This window comes from Sorex fumeus, unplaced genomic scaffold (genome assembly GCF_029834395.1).
Source record: "Sorex fumeus unplaced genomic scaffold, SorFum_2.1 ptg000051l, whole genome shotgun sequence".
NCBI classification, from domain to species: Eukaryota; Metazoa; Chordata; class Mammalia; order Eulipotyphla; family Soricidae; genus Sorex; species Sorex fumeus.
Genome location: NW_026606108.1, coordinates 30,651,336 through 30,668,956, shown reverse-complemented (window position 1 = coordinate 30,668,956; position 17,621 = coordinate 30,651,336).

Sequence of the window (17,621 nt, the reverse complement as noted above, 5' to 3'; positions counted from 1 at the left end):
AAAATGCAAAAGATTTTGTATAAAAATACCAATATGCAGCTATTAAAATATATGAAAATATTTAATTCACCAATAAAAAGAGAGTATTCAATAAATGGATGAAATCAAGCCCCAACAATGTTATCCATATAATATAAAAATGCTTGAAAATCAAGTAATTGCTGAAAATTTGGGTATTAGAACTACAAGTAATACAAAAGAACACACAGACTTTAAGATATAAATAAGCTGAAAAAAATGACAAAACACAGCAAAAGTAATTCTTAGATGCAAAATGTGGTGGTTATTAGAGCGGAAGAGGAAATAGCTGTGAGGAGTGAGTAGAGGAGGTCACATTGATAGTGTGATGGTGTGTGATGTGAGTAGAACTTGGTGGTTATGGTGAGATAGATCATAAAATTAGAATCAAAAACTCTTAGAGGAAAACAAAATATTTTCAGGAATTAAGGGTGGACAAGTATTTCTGAGTAAGATAGAAAAGAAATTTGAAAACTTATATTCTATCCAAATTAAAATAATTTGCTCTTTCCAGACTGTCATTGATGAAAACACAAGGCAATCACATACTAGGAAACAATCTGCAAAATCCTGATTTTGCAAAGGACTTTTTATCTGGAATATGTTTAATAAAACTCCAAATACATAAATCTCAGTAATAAAAGAACAACTTTCAAACGGGCACAAGATTTTAATAGATCCTTTACAAAAAACAATAAATTATAAATTTCCAATGACCACACAAGAGGGTATTGAGTTTCAGGAAAACACAAAACAAAATCACAGTGCTTATTATTTAGTCGGGCTGGAGCGATAGCACAGCGGTAGGGCATTTGCCTTGCACGCAGCCAACATGGCCAACTCAAGTTCGATTCCTCCGCCCCTCTCGGAGAGCCCCACAAGCTACCAAGAGTATCTCGCCCACACGGCAGAGCCTGGCAAGCTACCCGTGATGTACTCGATATGCCAAACACAGTAACAAGTTTCATGATGGAGATGTTACTGGGCCTGCTCGAGCAAATCGATGAACAACGGGAGGACCGTGACCGTGATTATTTAGTCGTCTCCAAACTCCATATTTGTTTCTATCCACTTCACTCAGTAGTCAGAGTTTCTCTAACCTTTTGAATGAGTTGAATTACTCACTCAAAAGGTTTTCACTAGGTTAATCACTATTATCAAAATGCTCATGCTTCTCCCTTCAGCAGAACTCCAAGTGAAATATTTTCTGCAATCTGAAACATTTTCTTCTCATAGCTCTTATTCTTTTTAAACACCAATCTAGTTATTTTCAGTAAAGTGAGAAATCTGTATCCAACAGCTTACTTGACACCCCCACTCAGATGGCTTCTCAGCAGCCCACACTGAAAAGGCCAAGAAAGGCATCTTGTTTCTCTTCTCTCCATCCAAACTTCCCTACTTCTCTTGGGAAGCCGACTTTCTTTCCAGTTTCTCAGGCAAAAAATAAATAAATAAAATAAATAAAAAGGATCCTTGATTTATTCTTTTGAAAAGGTGTTTTTATCAGCACCAAATTATATTTGTCAGAAAATCATATAGGTTTCACATCAAGAAAAAAAGAAATGCACAAAAGTCAAATAGATTAAAGAACTCAGTATCTGATCCAAATCCATAAATTATACTGAGGAGCAGCATGTAGACAATATCCTTCCTGGTTATTGAATTAAAAAAATGCCTTTTTATTGGCCATACAAATGGAAGCTAAGGTAAACAAATGGGATTATATCAAATTAAGAAACTTTTGCACCACAAAAGAAATGATGACTGAATAAAAACACATTCTAAGACTGGGAGTATCTGCCCACCACTAATCTGGCACAGGGTTAATATCCAAGATATATAAAGTACTTATAAAACAACAAGAATAAAACAATCAAGCCCATCCCAAAATGGAGAGAATTATAAACAGAAACTTCCTCAAAATACCTACGAATGCAAACAGGTATATGAAAAATTTCTCTGCTTCACTAACATTCAGGGAAATGAAAATCAAAACAATATGATATCACCTCACAACAGCCAAAACGGCATTCATCAAAGACCATCGGCATTGGAATCGATATGCCAAAAAAGAAATTCCCATCTACTGCGGGTGAATATTGATTGTCTAGTTCAATCCTTTTAGAAAACAATATGGATGCTTCTTTAAAAACTAAGAACAAGGTTCTATATGACCTAGAAATCCCATTCTGGGCATCTAACCTAGGCCCAAAAATCTTTATTTATCAAAAACATCTATTTTCCTAAGTTTATTGCAGCATGATTCATGACAGCCAAAATCTAGCAACAATCTAAGTGTTCAAAAACAGATAACTTAAAAAAGCTATAGTTTATTAGTAGGAGACCAAATTTTAATGACAATTTTACATATCTGTAATTTAGGGGGGTAAATTAAGTTTTTATAGTATTAAACCTCCTCAAGAAAAACAATTTGCAAGCACATTTCATCAAATATAGAAGACAATGAATCTCAGCTACAATCAGGATCTAGGAGAGGTCACTTAGAAAGAATTTTTTTTTTGTGGGGGAGAATACTTGATTAGTGGCAAGTTTCAAGAATTAAAAAACATGTCTTGGGGTAGGAGCAATCAGACAATGGCTAGGGTGCTTGCTGTGTACACAGCAGCTGATGTTGGTTCAATCCCTGACACCAGATACAGTTACCTGAGCCTGGCAGGAGTGATCCCTGAGTTCAGAGCCAAGAGGAAGTCCTGAGCACTGTTGGGTGTGGCCTAAAAGCAAAGAACAAACAAAATACAAACCTGCCCATACTTTATTAAGTAGTCAAATATTAAGTAGGCTAACAAATTAAGAAATCAAATCACAGGTTACTGTATTAGTTTGAAAGAAATCAGATGAAAGTATTGGTTTGAGAATGACTAAGGTCTTTTCTACTCATCCAAAATTTTGAGTACCTTTTAATAAAATGTATGTGGTTTTGGGGTTTACAGTCATATCTTGAGTATAAATACTTGTAAAAGCTTTATTTTTCCCTATCATAATGGAAACATGATACCATCCATTGAGCAATTATAGCCAAAAAGGCAGAACATAGTTTCTATTTAGCTTAAATTACCCTGTCATCTCACTATCAACACATGGAATCAGATTGCTGGTTATTTGAGGAAGGTCAAGACCACCATTTATTTTCTGATATCTCACCTATAATGAGTTGAAAATAGAAAAAAAAGTGAATAAAATAGTATGAAGCATTTGACAGATCTAAAGGGAGTTACAAATTACAAATGAAATACTAGTTTAAACACCAAGGTGGATTTTGACTCTGCTTTGTTATTCTGTCCATCTTGGAAAAATGAAAACCAAAACCCCCCAAAGAACAACAAACTCTACCTCCAAACAAACAAACAAACAAAAAATTCTTACTTTTTAAAAACAGGATGGGGGGATGGTGTGGGGGTGGCAGGAAGGATACTAAGAACATTGTTGGTGGAGAATGGGCACTGGTAGAGGGATAGGTACTTGATCATTGTATGGCTGAAATGTAATCACAGAAGTTTGTAAATCTGTAACTATCTCATGGCGATTCATTAAAAATAAATAAATAAATAAATAAAAACAGTAAAAAGAAAACAGAAAATATTTAATGATAGAGTAAATAAAGAGAAATAAGGTGGATTAAAGAATATTCTGTTCTTGCATAATTTATGGATCGGAGTGATAACACAGCAGGTAGGGTGTTTGCCTTGCACACGGCAGGCCCGGGTTCGATTCCTCTGTCCCTTCCAAAGAGCCTGATAAGTTATTGAGAGTATTCCACCTGTATGGCAAAGCCTGGCAAGTGACATATTCGATATACCCAAAACAGTAACAACAAGTCTCACAATTTGTTGTGAGATGTTACTGGTGCCCGCTCGAGCAAAATTGATGAACAACGGGAGGGCAGTCTACAGTGCTACAGTGCATAATTTATACATATTTTTAAGTTCAATGCTTGGAAGAATAAATTTCATACCTTAAGCTTATCAATAACAAAAAAAAATAAAAATTCGTGGCATAATTTGCAGTACTTTAACTGCACAATTGATTCTTATCATTTTTTTCAAATTTCTTTTGTAAAAATTTGTTTTAAATATGTTTTTCTTTGTTGAGGATTAAGTTGTTTGTCTTGTTTCTGCTTACTCAGGGGAAGAGTAGCATTTTTATCTTTTAGGCAGAGTATTTTCTGTTATGGGATAGCTTGGCCACAGTTTCCAAGGGTTTGTTCAAGACTCCAAGACTCTCCTGGTTTGTTCACCTAAGTCAAGAATGCTTCACTTTTAATGAGAAACTTTTAACAGTTGACACAGTTGGACACCCTAGCACTGAGAAAGAGAAAGAATATGGAGATGGTTTTTGAGAACATGAAATCAAACAATTTAAGGTGTCATTAAAGTTTGTCTTGCTTACATACGTTCATTTGCCAAAATACTACTGATATAGGAATGCTATCTAGGAGTCAGGAAACTTAAAGTGAAAAATGTTCAGTGAGCAGTGTCAACATGGTAAAATATTGGGCTAGAAATGGAAACTGTCAGAACTAAGCTAGAGCTTTGGTGCTCTATTAAATAGATACCCGTAAGACCTTATATTCATGACTTTCAAATTGTTTTAGAGGCATACTGAATTTAGTCACAATCATATTTAAGTTAGTACTACTATACTTACCATCATCCCCATAGCTGTATTATATTTATATCTAGAGAGTAAATTTCACATACTTTCATCTTTCAGGAATGTTTTAATATAATTGAATAAGATTGGGCTGGAGTGATAGCACAGCGGTAGGGCGTTTCCTTGCGCGCAGCCAGCCAGGCTGAGCCGGTTCCGATTCCTCTGTCCCTCTCAGAGAGCCGGGCAAGCTACTAAAAGTATCTCGTCCGCATGGCAAAGCCTGGCAAGCTACCCGTGACGTATTCGATATGCCAAACACAGTAACAACGGTCACAATGGAGACGTTACTGGGCCCGCTCGAGCAAATTGATGAACAATGGGAGGACAGTGACAGTGACAGTGAATAAGGTTATTGATATATCTTTGAATGCTGCATCGCTAAACTATTTCAAACTCTTTTTTTTGAGGGGTGAAAGGAATTTATTGCATTCAGAGATTTTAAAAAATATTTTATATTATTAGTAATCAAAATGTGTGATAATAAAGTCAGACTACCAAATCAATAAAATAAAATGTAAGAAAAGCTAATATATGACAAAGGCAGTAGGTGCATTAAATGGTGCAAGGAAAACTTCTTCAACAAATGATGTTAGGAAAACCAGAGAGCCATGTGCAAAAAAAAAAAGCAAAAAAAAAGAAAAATAAAATGAACACTATTTTATACCACACACAAAAATTACTTTAATATGAGTTAAAGATCATATTACTCAGTCCAAATCTATAAAACCTATCGAGGAAAAATAGGCAGAATACTTTATGATATTGACTATAAGGTTATTTCAGTGATTTGAGTCTGTTGACAAGAACAATAAAAGCAAAAGCGAGCAAATAGGATTTTATCAAACTAAAATGATCCTGCACTTTAAAAGACAGAAATTATAATTTTTAAAAAAGTTTTTATTAATTCACCATGATGTACAGTAACAAAAATCTCATGTTTGAACTTTGATCATAGGGTCATCAAACACCCATGCCTTTCACCACCAAAATCCCCAGATTCCACCGCCCTCCCCCCGCCCAATTCCATACCTTCCCCTGCCAGTATGGCAGACAATTTGAAAAATACTCTTTCTCTACTTTAGTTACCTTTAATATTTCAAAACCAGTACTACCACCCCTCATGCCTGCCGAAAATGCAATGCTAGACCATGTGTTTAGTATTGCTTGTTATGAATTGCTCAAGGAATTCTAAGATTTTAATAATTACGGTCTGAAGAAATCACTGCAGTGAGTTGCTGGGGTCCAAGATTTGTTTCTGTGTCTCTGGATTGTGGCCATGTGGGAGCTTAAGTAGATGGTGGGTGGATGTGACATCATCTCGGCATCCCATTGGTGGGGGAGCGGGGTGTAGGGGGGAAGGATGGACCACTCCTCCCCTGTCTCACAAGACTTGGAATTTGCCATCACCACGAACTCATACCTGGTGCTTCTTGCTGGCTTCTAGAAAATGGTGCCCGCTGGAGCTCTTAGGGGATAGGCGAAGGGACAACACCCACCCCTGTCTGGAGCAGCCCAGCAGAGAAGGCCTTTTGCAGAGTCCAGGGCCATCTCTGCTGCAAGTTGCTCAGATCCGAGATTCTTCTGTGTGTCTCTTCAAAATCATTTTTTTTTTTTTTGCAAACAGCAAGCAGGGTTTATTGCAAGACTGGCTAGCCAGGGTCAAGCCACCTACACAGACACGCAGGTCTGGCAGGAGGGGCAAGACCCCAAGCTTCTCCAAAGGAGATCTTATATAGGCCTTCACCGACTGTTACAGCAGAGTCCGCACATTTCATAGCCAATAGATTTGTAACAACAGATACTTTTCTAACCAATCCAATTAAGGGTACATCACTTCTTAGCCTATAGTTTAAAGATCAGCATTTGCGTCAGTGCTTAGGAACGTCCTGGTTTTTAGGGCAGTCCTGGGTCTTGTGATATGGGTCTTGTGAGAGACATTTGGTTATCTGGTCTGACCCCCACCCTTCTCGTGACTTGAAACTCGGAAGTACCTGTATCTGAATTCCTTGCTCAGGGGCAGAAAAACCAGTCATTTTGCAATGAGGGCCCCTGTAAAGAGGATATGAAAAAACTAAGTAGACCTATTCCTCATATTCCTCCCTTTCTCTGCTCCATACTGAGGAATCTTCCTCCATGATTCCTATGTTCCTATACCGAAGAGTAACTCTCTTCAGTAGGTGGCAAAGCCTGGTATTGTTGCCTCAGGACTAGGAGTTGGACAGAATTGATGCGCTCTTTAACAAAGGTCACCAATCAGTTTAAGATACAGGGTTCTAGGGTCACCATGATCAGGAGGATCAAGAGGGGGCCTGTCAGGGTGGAGAGGAGGGTGGCTAGCCAGGGAGACTGGTTGAACCATGACTCGAACCAACCCTCCCTGGCCTCCCTTTCTCTTCAGCGCTGTTCAAGGCCTTCCCGTAGCTTGGCCAAGGAATCCTGGACCACACCCCCTGTGGTTCGTATAGAAACAGCACTCTTCTCCTAGGGCAGTGCAGAGACCTCCATTTATGAGGAACAGCAAATCTAGTCCTCTCCTATTTTGGAGGACCACCTCCGACAGGGAAGTCAGAGACTTTTCGAGGTGACTAATGGATTTTTCAATGCGGTCTAAGTCCTCATCTATGGCTGATCTGAGGGAGGTAAGACCGGAGTGCTGGGTGGCTATGGAGGCGATGCCCGTGCTAGCTCCTTCAAAGCCAATTCCAACCAATGTGGCGATGGTCAGGGTGGTGATGGGCTCCCTCCTAACCCAGGGCTGTCTCCTTAGTTGGTCAGACCAAAAAATAATAGGAGTCTCCGTGAAGTGGTAAATGATACTGGGTACCATGGACCACCATTAGACAGAACTTCTGGGAGGCGTTGAATACTAACTCAGACAGATGTGGGGTGAGCCCAGAGAGCGAGCATACCCACCAGGTGCCGGCAGCTGGTGACACCCACACGGACCTATTCCATCCCGGGTTGGCCAGGGTTTGGGCACATAGCCTTTGTCTCCTGGGAGGTACTGTGCCCACGCAATTCCCTTGGCTGCTGACTTGGGTCATGCTCCGGCCAGGGCTGGTATGAGAGACCCAGTCGGAAGGAACTGTGCAGCTGGCATTGTAGGAGGCGTTAAAACCGATGGCCTCATAAAAGGGAGGGGAAGGGCAGAGGCAACAGGTCTCGGTCAGGTTGGGGGATGTTGTGTTCAAAGTCTGGAAGGTCGCTTGTATAAGGTCCCTAAGGGGGTTGGATGGATTTGGGATATGAGCAGGCAGTGTAGATATAGAAGGAGAGGTTTGACGAGAACTAGGGCCAGCTGTGCTGGATAGCACCACCGGGGGCTGATGACCTGGTTGGGACTCAAGGGGCTCAAGGGCCCGGTTAGGTTCAGTCGTCCCTTGCACAGGTTCCACCTTGAGGAGGATCTGAAGGATGAGGCCATGCCATGGTTGTGCGTAATACACCAGACCCCAATTAGGTCCATTGACCCAACACCCCTCCTTCTTTCCTTTCTCTGTGAAGGAAATCTTGATCTGGGTCATACCTTTTTGATATTGAACACCCCATGAATTACATGGGGTACAGCACTTAAATCACTTAATCACTTAACTTCCCGTTAGTCGTCGATTTGCTCGAGCGGGTGCCAGTAACGTCTCCATTTGTCCCTGTCGCGTGCTAGTGTAGCCCAATGGCATCTGTTCGCTCCGGAAACATGAAGGGCCTCAAACCGATCGTTCATGATCTTCAGGAAGAAGTCTGACCATCTGGTAGGTGGGCGGCCACGCGGTCTCTTGACATCCCGTGGAATCCAATCAGTAACAGCTCTAGTCCAACGGTCGTCTTTAAATCTCATTACGTGACCAGCCCATTTGATTTTCGACACCTTGGCAAATGAGACAGCGTCCCTGATCCTTGATCGTCGACGGATGTCAGAACTCCGGATTCTTTCTCTCATTTGAGTAAAACGTGATATTCCAAGCATAGCTCTTTCTATTCTTCTTTGGGAGACCTGAATGGCGTTCTCATCTTGTTTGCGTAGGGCCCAGGTCTCTGAGGCATATGTTAATGCAGGAAGAACAGTGGAATCAAAGAGATGTGCCCGGAGCCTGAGGTTCTTCGTCCTCTTAGCTATTTCTTCGACGTTCTTGAAGGCGTTCCAAGCCGCTCTCTTCCTCCTGCGCAGCTCGGGTGCCAGGTCATTTGTCATGTTGACCTCTCGACCTAGGTAGACATAGCTGTTGCATTCGGAGATGGTCGTTCCATTGAGAGCGAATGGGGCGTCAGGAACAAGGCTGTTTCTCATAAACATTGTCTTCGTAAGATTCAGCTGTAGTCCTACCTTTCCACACTCATGGTCAAAGTCGGCCAGCATTTGTGCCGCTTGGCTGATGTTTGGTGTTATTAAAACAATATCATCAGCAAAGCGGAGGTGGTGTAATTGCCGACCATCTATCTTCACTCCCATTCCTTCCCATTCCAGTCGTCGCATGATGTTCTCGAGGGAGGCACTGAAGAGTTTCGGTGAAATGGTATCACCCTGCCGCACCCCTCTCTTGACATCAACGATCACTTCTTTGTAGAATGGTGAGATCCTGGTAGTGAATCCGCAATAGAGCTCATGGAGGATCCTGATGTATTGGGCTTGAATGCCCTGATTGGCTAGGGCTTCAATGACCGCTTCCGTCTCAACAGAATCAAAGGCCTTCTTTAAATCAATGAACGTTAAGCAGAGCGGCATCTTGAACTCCCGAGAAACCTCAATGAGCTTGGTTATCGTGTGGATATGGTCGATGGTGCTGAATCCTTTGCGGAACCCTGCTTGCTCGCATGGTTGTCCTTCATCTAATGTTCTGCCAATCCTATTCAGGATGACTCGAGTGAACAACTTGTAGATGACAGACAATAGGCAGATCGGGCGATAGTTGCCAATGTCATGGATGTCTCCCTTCTTGAACAGTAGTACGGTCCTGCTGGTTTTCCATTGGGACGGAACCTTGCATTCAGACAGGTAGCGAGTGAAGAGCCGAGCCAGTGTATTGATGAGTACTGACGGCAGGTTCTTCAGGTGTTCAGGTCTGACCTTGTCTGGGCCGGGTGCTGTTTGTTTCTTTACCGACGAAATGGCGTGTCGGATTTCGGAGGGGAGAACATTGAGAACAACATACCCATCCTGTGGAATTTGGTATGTTGGCAAGTGGACATGGCTATCGAAGAGATTTGAGTAGAAGTCATGGATAATCTTCTCCATTGCCATTCTGGAGGATGTGATGGATCCATCAGGACGTCGGAGGGCAGTCATCTTGGTCTTATAGTTGGCGAAGGACAGGCGGGCCTTACGAATACTTTTCCCGGCTTCTGCCGCATCTATCAGTACTTCTGCTCTTCTCTCTTTGAGGTCTTCCTTGATCGCATCTCTGCACTGCTTTGCAAGCTCGGACGTTAGCTTGCGGTTGCCTGAGGCATGCGCCAAACCACGCTGGCGAATTAGCTCAAGAGTTTTCGAAGATAGGCGACTTTTTGTGGCTCTCTCTTGGCGTTCCTCGCACATTCATGGAGGTGCTGAACCAGTCGATCGTATTCCTCGTCAATGTTGTCAACAATGGCATCTTCCCATGTTGCCGCAATAGTACCAAAGAGTTCCCAGTTGGTGGTCATTCTGGGAGTTCTCTTTTTGAACTTTGCAGCCCTTTCTCCCCGCTCTGTGAAGTAGAATTTTGCACGAAGGAGACGGTGGTCCGATCCCGTTCGAAATTTTGGGACAACAGCGACATCAGTCAGGCAAAACCGTCGATTGAATATGATGTGGTCTATTTCGTTGTGGAATCGTCCACCGGGAGACTCCCATGTCCATCGTTTAGATTCTGCCTTCTGGAACTGTGAGTTACCATGGATGGTCTTGGTCGACATGATGAACTCTGACAGTCTCTCACCCTGTTCGTTCCATTCTAGGCCATGGGTCCCGATGTGAAGTTCTTCAGCTGATCTTCTCGGTCCTATCTTGGCATTAAAATCACCCACAATGATCTTGTAGAAGGTGTGGTCTTCTTTATAGAACTTCTCTAGCTCCATGTAGAACTTCTCGATTTCTCTTTCATCATAATGAGATGTTGGTGCGTAGACAACGAAGATAGAAACTGCAGGCAGTGAGCCACATCTATTCAAATGTAAACGTCCGATTCGGGTTGTTAGGCATTCGAATGAATCAATGCTCTTGGCCAAGTTTGTGTTGACAAGGACACCGACGCCTCCAACACCTCTTTTATCGCATGTTCCGAGGAACAATTCTTCTCCAGTGTCGAAAACGGCATGGTGAGATTCGTGCCTTCTTGTCTCGGTCAGACCAATGATGTCATACTTGATCATTTGCGCTTGTACCATCAGGTCCTCGATGGATGCATCTGATGCTAGCGTACGTGCATTGAAAATACAGACGATCATTTTTGTCTTCCTTCGTTGTGGCAGCCTAGGTCGGCCTTGAGATTTTGTCGGCCTCTCCTTTCTCATCCTTCTCAGCGCTGCCATGTCTGTGAAGCCTTCAGGGTCAGGTGAATGAGACCAGTTGTAGTTACTGGTTTTGGCATATCGAATACACAGTGGATAGCTTGCCAGGCTCTTCCGTGCGGGCGGAATACTCTCGGTAGCTTGCCAGTCATTCCGAGAGGGATAGAGGCTTTTGGGGTGACCTCTAATCACCCTTGTAGGTGTTACCATATTTGAACCCTATCAAATATGGTATGACAATTCCAGAAGACGGGTATTTAGTGTCTTATGATGTGTCGCGCGGCCGCAAGCGGCCGCGCGGGTCCGGAAAGCATCCTGGAGTGTGACGACGGCTGGGTAGTGGAAGTCGTGTCGAGAATGGAAGTCTGCCAGTGGGGTATTTATCTGGGTAGGGTGGGTCTCCTGTGGTGGTGGGAGCAAGCAGAGAAGCTCTGTCCCTGGGTCCGCCGAGCCTGGAGTCCAAGGTCTCAGAGAGTTCCGCTTATCTTGTTCTGTGGGTCTTCAGTTGTGCGTGGGTCTCAGCCGGAGCGGCTGCGCGGGTCCGGAAAGTGTCCTGGAGTGTGGCGACGGCTGGGGGGTATCCCTGGTAGTAGGGATAGAACTTCTTGAACTGACTGGGGTACAGCAAACCAGACGTTAATGAGGTAGGGAGCCACAGCCCACTTCCAGTAGCCATCATTAGAATCTACACAATCCCAGCTAGCACAGTAATAAGACTCTGGCCCTCCAAAATTTTTCCTCCATTCCTTGGACCTGACCCCGGGACATGTGAAGAACCCCTTGCGTCTCATGGAGATTCTAGCCTGTCGTCCGTTGCCCGTGCCCTTAAAATACCTCCATGCACTTTCAAATGAGAAATACAGATCAGGAAAACACTGGTTAAGGAGGCACAGCCTCACAGGTCGTCGTGTTCCAAACTTCATAGTTTTCTCCGCTTCGGATGACCTAAGTCTGCTTGTATGGTTGATGAGGGTTGCTGGCAGACTGCACCAGGGAGACGGCCACTAGGAGAATAATCGGGAAGCGGGGGAACCATTGAGTGCACCGCTCCTGTCTCCAGAAGCACCTCATAGCAGCAGGAGTTTGAGGGGATTCAAAGGATGGGCGCCGCACGGTCCATTGAGGCTGCAGGAGACTCCTCTCCTCTTCTTCCTTGGTGACTGCCATTCGGACATGGGAGTGGTGGACCCATGGCCCGATTCCATCGACAGCTCTCACAGTGGGATTCCTGAACTTGCCCAAAGGGCATTCACGTGGTTTTCACCTCCAGAGGCTCCAATTCTTCCAAGTCTTCTCCTGGCGTCAGGATTTCCAAAACCAATGAGGACCCAAAGAAACCCTATGTCCTCCCAATCACGGTTGGCCACTTCCCTGCCACGGTCCAAACGGGGACACTGTCCCCTCCCAAACCAAATGGAATATTCCCCAGAATTTAAGGCCTTTTTTTTTTTGGCTTTTTGGGTCACACCCGCCTGATGCTCAGAGGTTACTCCTGGCTTTGCACTCAGGAATCACCCTTGGCGGTGCTTGGGGGACCATATGGGATGCTGGGAATCAAACCCAGGTTGGCCGCGTGCAAGACAAACATCCTACTGGCTGTGCTATTGCTCCAGCCCCAGGCCTTTTCAAAATCCGCTCTCCGGGCCTGTTTGCTGTTGGGAGATGTTGCCGGGGCCTCTAAATGTTAGGATGCTGATCGTGATCTCCCTTTAAGGACAGAGACCAGAGACTGCAAACAGCAAGCAGAGTTTATTACAAGACTGGCTAGCCAGGGTCGAGCAGACACACAGGTCTGGCAGGAGGGGCAAGACTTTCAAAATCTTTTTGAAATCATTTTCTCTCTAAAGTTGGCACCACACTTCCCTGCTTAATTTGAACCTTCAAACACATGTCAGCAAATCTCCTCTGTGACCTCTAAGTCTGCCATTTAAATGTTAGGATCCCCTAATTTTATGCTGCTTTTCCTTTGCCTTTTCTTTCCTGACCCTGCACTTTTTCTTTCCCTTTCTTATAATTCTTGGTTCTTCCCTTCCTTTTCTTCTTAGAAAAGGCCATCTTAAACACTATTTGGGAGGTGATCTCTACTCCTATGGCTTCGAATTTCAACTAAATATGTTATTTAATTAAACTGTTGTTTATTATTAATACGCAGTGACTTACATAGTTATTCGTAGTTAAATTTTAGGAACACCATGTTCCAGCACCAGTCCCAACACTAGTGTCAACTTCCCTCCACGTGTGTCCCCAGGTTCCCTTCCTACCACCCTCCAGCATGCCTTCTTGACAGGCACATTTGTAAGTCTGGTTGTTGGTGGATCTCCTCGTGGCTCTCATGCTTATATTTACATGAGTACTCCAGATCTCTCTTTAGTGCTTCAGATATATATATATATATATATATATATATATATATATATAATATCACATATATATACAGTTACCAGGACTACACAACCAACCTTGTAAATTTTTCAATATCAACACATCAAAAACTCATCATTATTCAGTTACATTAATTTCCAAATACTCTTTTTTTCTGACTTGAAAATTCAGAACATGGCACCATCTATCATCAAAATATAGAAATCGGGGATTATCTTTCCTCTCATACACACCTAGTCAATAATTCTAATTAAATCTAAACATCATAAGCTCTATATATCTATCCATCTTTTTTTACAAAGCATCACTTTGCTTACCTTGATTACTGCAACAAGCTGCACTTTGTCTTCCTATTGATGAATCATCTTGTCTTTTTTTTTCAACAAATTCCACATGCTGCACTACGAATTTAAACTATGTTTTCTAAACTGTGAAACTTATGTCATTCCCAAGCTGAAAATCCTTCAAGGTCAAAGTCCAAATACCTTAGCAAAAATTACAGTCTTTCATGATTTATCACCTATCTGTCTAGTACCTTTCCTGAATACTTATCACAACTGTTCTCTCCTCCCCAATGGTCAGATGTCTGGCCTAGTCAGAGAAAGCTGCTTATAGTTTCTCTTGGTTCAGAACCTAGGAGCTTTTGACGTATTTATTATATGAAACTTTTCCGTATGCACAGCAGGAGATACAGAAGAAAGCCAGTAACTCCAAATTGATAGGGGAGGTTTTAATAATCAAGATACTTTACTTAAGAGTCTTGTATTGGGTAACTACATATACACATTCACATACCACCAAAGTGAAAAAGCCTATATAGATCACAGGAATTAACTCTGTTTAATCATATATGAAGTTCAGACAGTCTCAGCAACACATCACACCTATTCTCAAGTGTGTCCTGATACAGCTCCTGGGAATTCCTATTCCTAGGAGTGAAGGAACTAAAAGACCTCTCATTGCCCAGGTACAGCTCTCAAATCAATAAGGAATGCCATTCTTTTGAAAGCCTGATCCCAGAGTTACTTGAGCAAATATTTGGTTTTAACATCCCTCTTCTAGAATTTCCTTCCTTATTTGGCCAGTACAATCCTCCAAGATTTAACTCAGGCATAATTCTCAAGAACATGTATTTTTTTCTCACTTGGTATTTTCCTTAAATAAGTGTGGTTTCCATCATATTGAAGTCTCATAAATCTATTAGTGTATGTATCATATATAAATTGCTTAGATCAAAGTGACAATAGAGTGAAAATAAAATGTTGTATTCGGATTAAATGAATCTGGGTTTGAATCCAACTTCTGCAATTTCTTTTCTATAATTCTTTGTTCATAATTTAACTTATTTCCTTAGCTCTTAGATTTAAAATGGCAAAGCAAACAAAGATTCCACAAAAAAGAAAACTGCAGGATGATATCCCTGATGAACACTGATGCAAAGATCCTCAACAAAATATTAGCAAACAGAATCCAACAATTCATCAAAAATATCATACACCACGACTAAGTGGGATTCATCCGGGGAAGCAAGGGTGATTTAATGTTTGGAAATCAATCAATATAATCCATCATATCAACAAAAGAAAAGATAAAAACCATATAATCATATCAGTAGATACAGAAGAAACATTTGACAAGATCCAGCACCCGTTTATGATGAAAACTCTCACCAAAATGGGTATAGAAGGGGATTATCCTCAATATAGCCAAAGCCATCTACCACAACCCTATGGCAAGTATCATCCTCAATGGGGCAAAAACTAAGAGCCTTCCCTCTAAGATCAGAGATTAGACAAATATGTCCACTCTCACCACTTCTGTTCAATATAGTACTGAAAGTACTTTCAGTAGCGGTTAGGAAAGAAAAAGACATTAAGGCATTCAGGTAGGAAAGGAAGAAATCAAGTTCTCACTATCCGCACATGATATGATACTATACTGAGAGAACCCTAAGACCTCTACCAGATGACTGGTTAAATAAACTTTTGTACATCTACACAATGGAGTACTATGTAGCTGTTAGAAAGGATGAAGTCATGAAATTTACATACAAGTGGTACTACATGGAAAGTATCATGCTAAGCTAAATGAGTCAGAAAGGGAGGGATAGACATAGAAAGATTGCATTCATCTAGGGAACATAAAGTAACAAAATAGGAGACTAACACCCTAGAATAGCTGAGATAAGTACGAGGAGGTTTACTCCATGACTTGGAGGCCAGTTGCACACTCTAGGGGTAAAGGCAGCTCAGATAGAGAAGGGAGCACCAAATAAAGGGTATATGGGAGATGCATGCAGAAAGTAGACTATAGACCAAACATGATTTGCACTCAATGCCTCTTTTGCAAACCACAGCACCCAAAAGGAGAGAGACAAAAGGGAATGCCCTGCTACAGAGGAAGGGTGGGATGGGGGATGGAGGTTGGGAGAGATACTGGGATTAGGGGTGATGGAGAATGGGTACTGGAGCAGGGATGGGTACTTGATCATTGTATAACTGAAACCCAAGCACAAAAATTTGTAAGTCTACAACTGTACCTCTACACAAATAATGAGAGAGAAGAAAGTAACATGAAAAAAGCAATCCTGTTCACAATCACTTGATCACTTGACTTCCCGTTAATCATTGATTTGCTCGAGCGGGCGCCAGTAAAGTCTCTATTTGTCCCTGTCGAGTGCTAGTGTAGCCCAATGGAGTCTGTTCGCTCTAGGAACACGAAGAGCCTCAAACCGATGGTTCATGATCTTGATGAAGAAGTCTGACCATCTGGTAGATGGGTGGCCATGCGGTCTTTTGACAGCCCGTGGAATCCAGTTGGTAACAGGTCTAGTCCAGCGGTCGTCTCTAAATCTCATTAAGTGACCAGCCCATCTGATTTTTGACGCCTTGGCAAACGAGACAGCGTCCTTGATTCTTGATCATCAATGGAGGTCAAAACTCTGTATTTTTTCTCTCATTTGAGTGAAATATGATACTCCAAGCAATTCCTCTTTGGGAGACCTGAATAGCGTTCTCATTCTGTTTGCATAGGGCCCAGGTCTCTGAGGCATATGTTAATGCAGGAAGAACAGTGGAATCACAGAGATATGCCCGGAGCTGGAGGTTCTTCATCCTCTTAGCTATTTCACAATCATGCCCCAGAAAATCAAGTACCTCGGAATCAGCTTAACTAAGGAGGTAAATGGCCTGTACAAAGAAAACTACAAAATGCTACTTCATGGTATAAAAGAAGACATAAGGAAATGAAAAAATATCCCCTGCTTATGGATTGGGAGAACTGATATTGTCAAAATGGCAAGTCTTCCCAAAGCATTGTACAAATTTAATGTGGTCCCTATAAGGATACCCATGATAATCTTCAAAGAAATGGAGCAAATACTCCTGAAATTTGTATGGAACAACAAACCCCCACGAATGGTTAAAGCAATTCTTGGGAAAAAGAAGATGGTAGACATCACCTTCCCCAACGTCAAACTCTACTACAAGCAGTAATAATTAAAACAGCATGGTATTGGAACAAAGGCAGAGCCGCAGACCAGTGGAACAGGGTTGAATATCCTGACACACACCTTCCAGTATATGATCATCTAATCTTTGATAAGGGAGCAAGAAATGTGAAGTGGAGCAAGGAAAGCCTCTTTAACAAATGGTGCTGGTAAACTGGACAGCCACATGCAAAAATATGGGCTCAGACCTCTACCTAACACCATGCACAAAAGTCAGGTCAGAAAGTGTTAAGGACCTCAACAACAGACAAGAATCCATCAAGTATACTGAAGACAACATTGGAAAAACCCTCCATGACACTGAAGCTAAAGATATCTTTAAAGGTGACACACCATTGGCTAAGCAAGTGGAAACAGAGATAAACAAATGGAACTACCTTAAACTGAGAAGCTTCTGCACCTCAAAAGATACAGTGACCAAAATACAAAGATAGTCTACAGAATGGGAAAGAATATTCACCCAATATCCATCTGATAAGGGGTTGATATCAAGGATTTACAAGGCACTGGTTGAACTCCTCAAGAAGAAAACATCCAACCCATTAGAAAATGGGGTGAT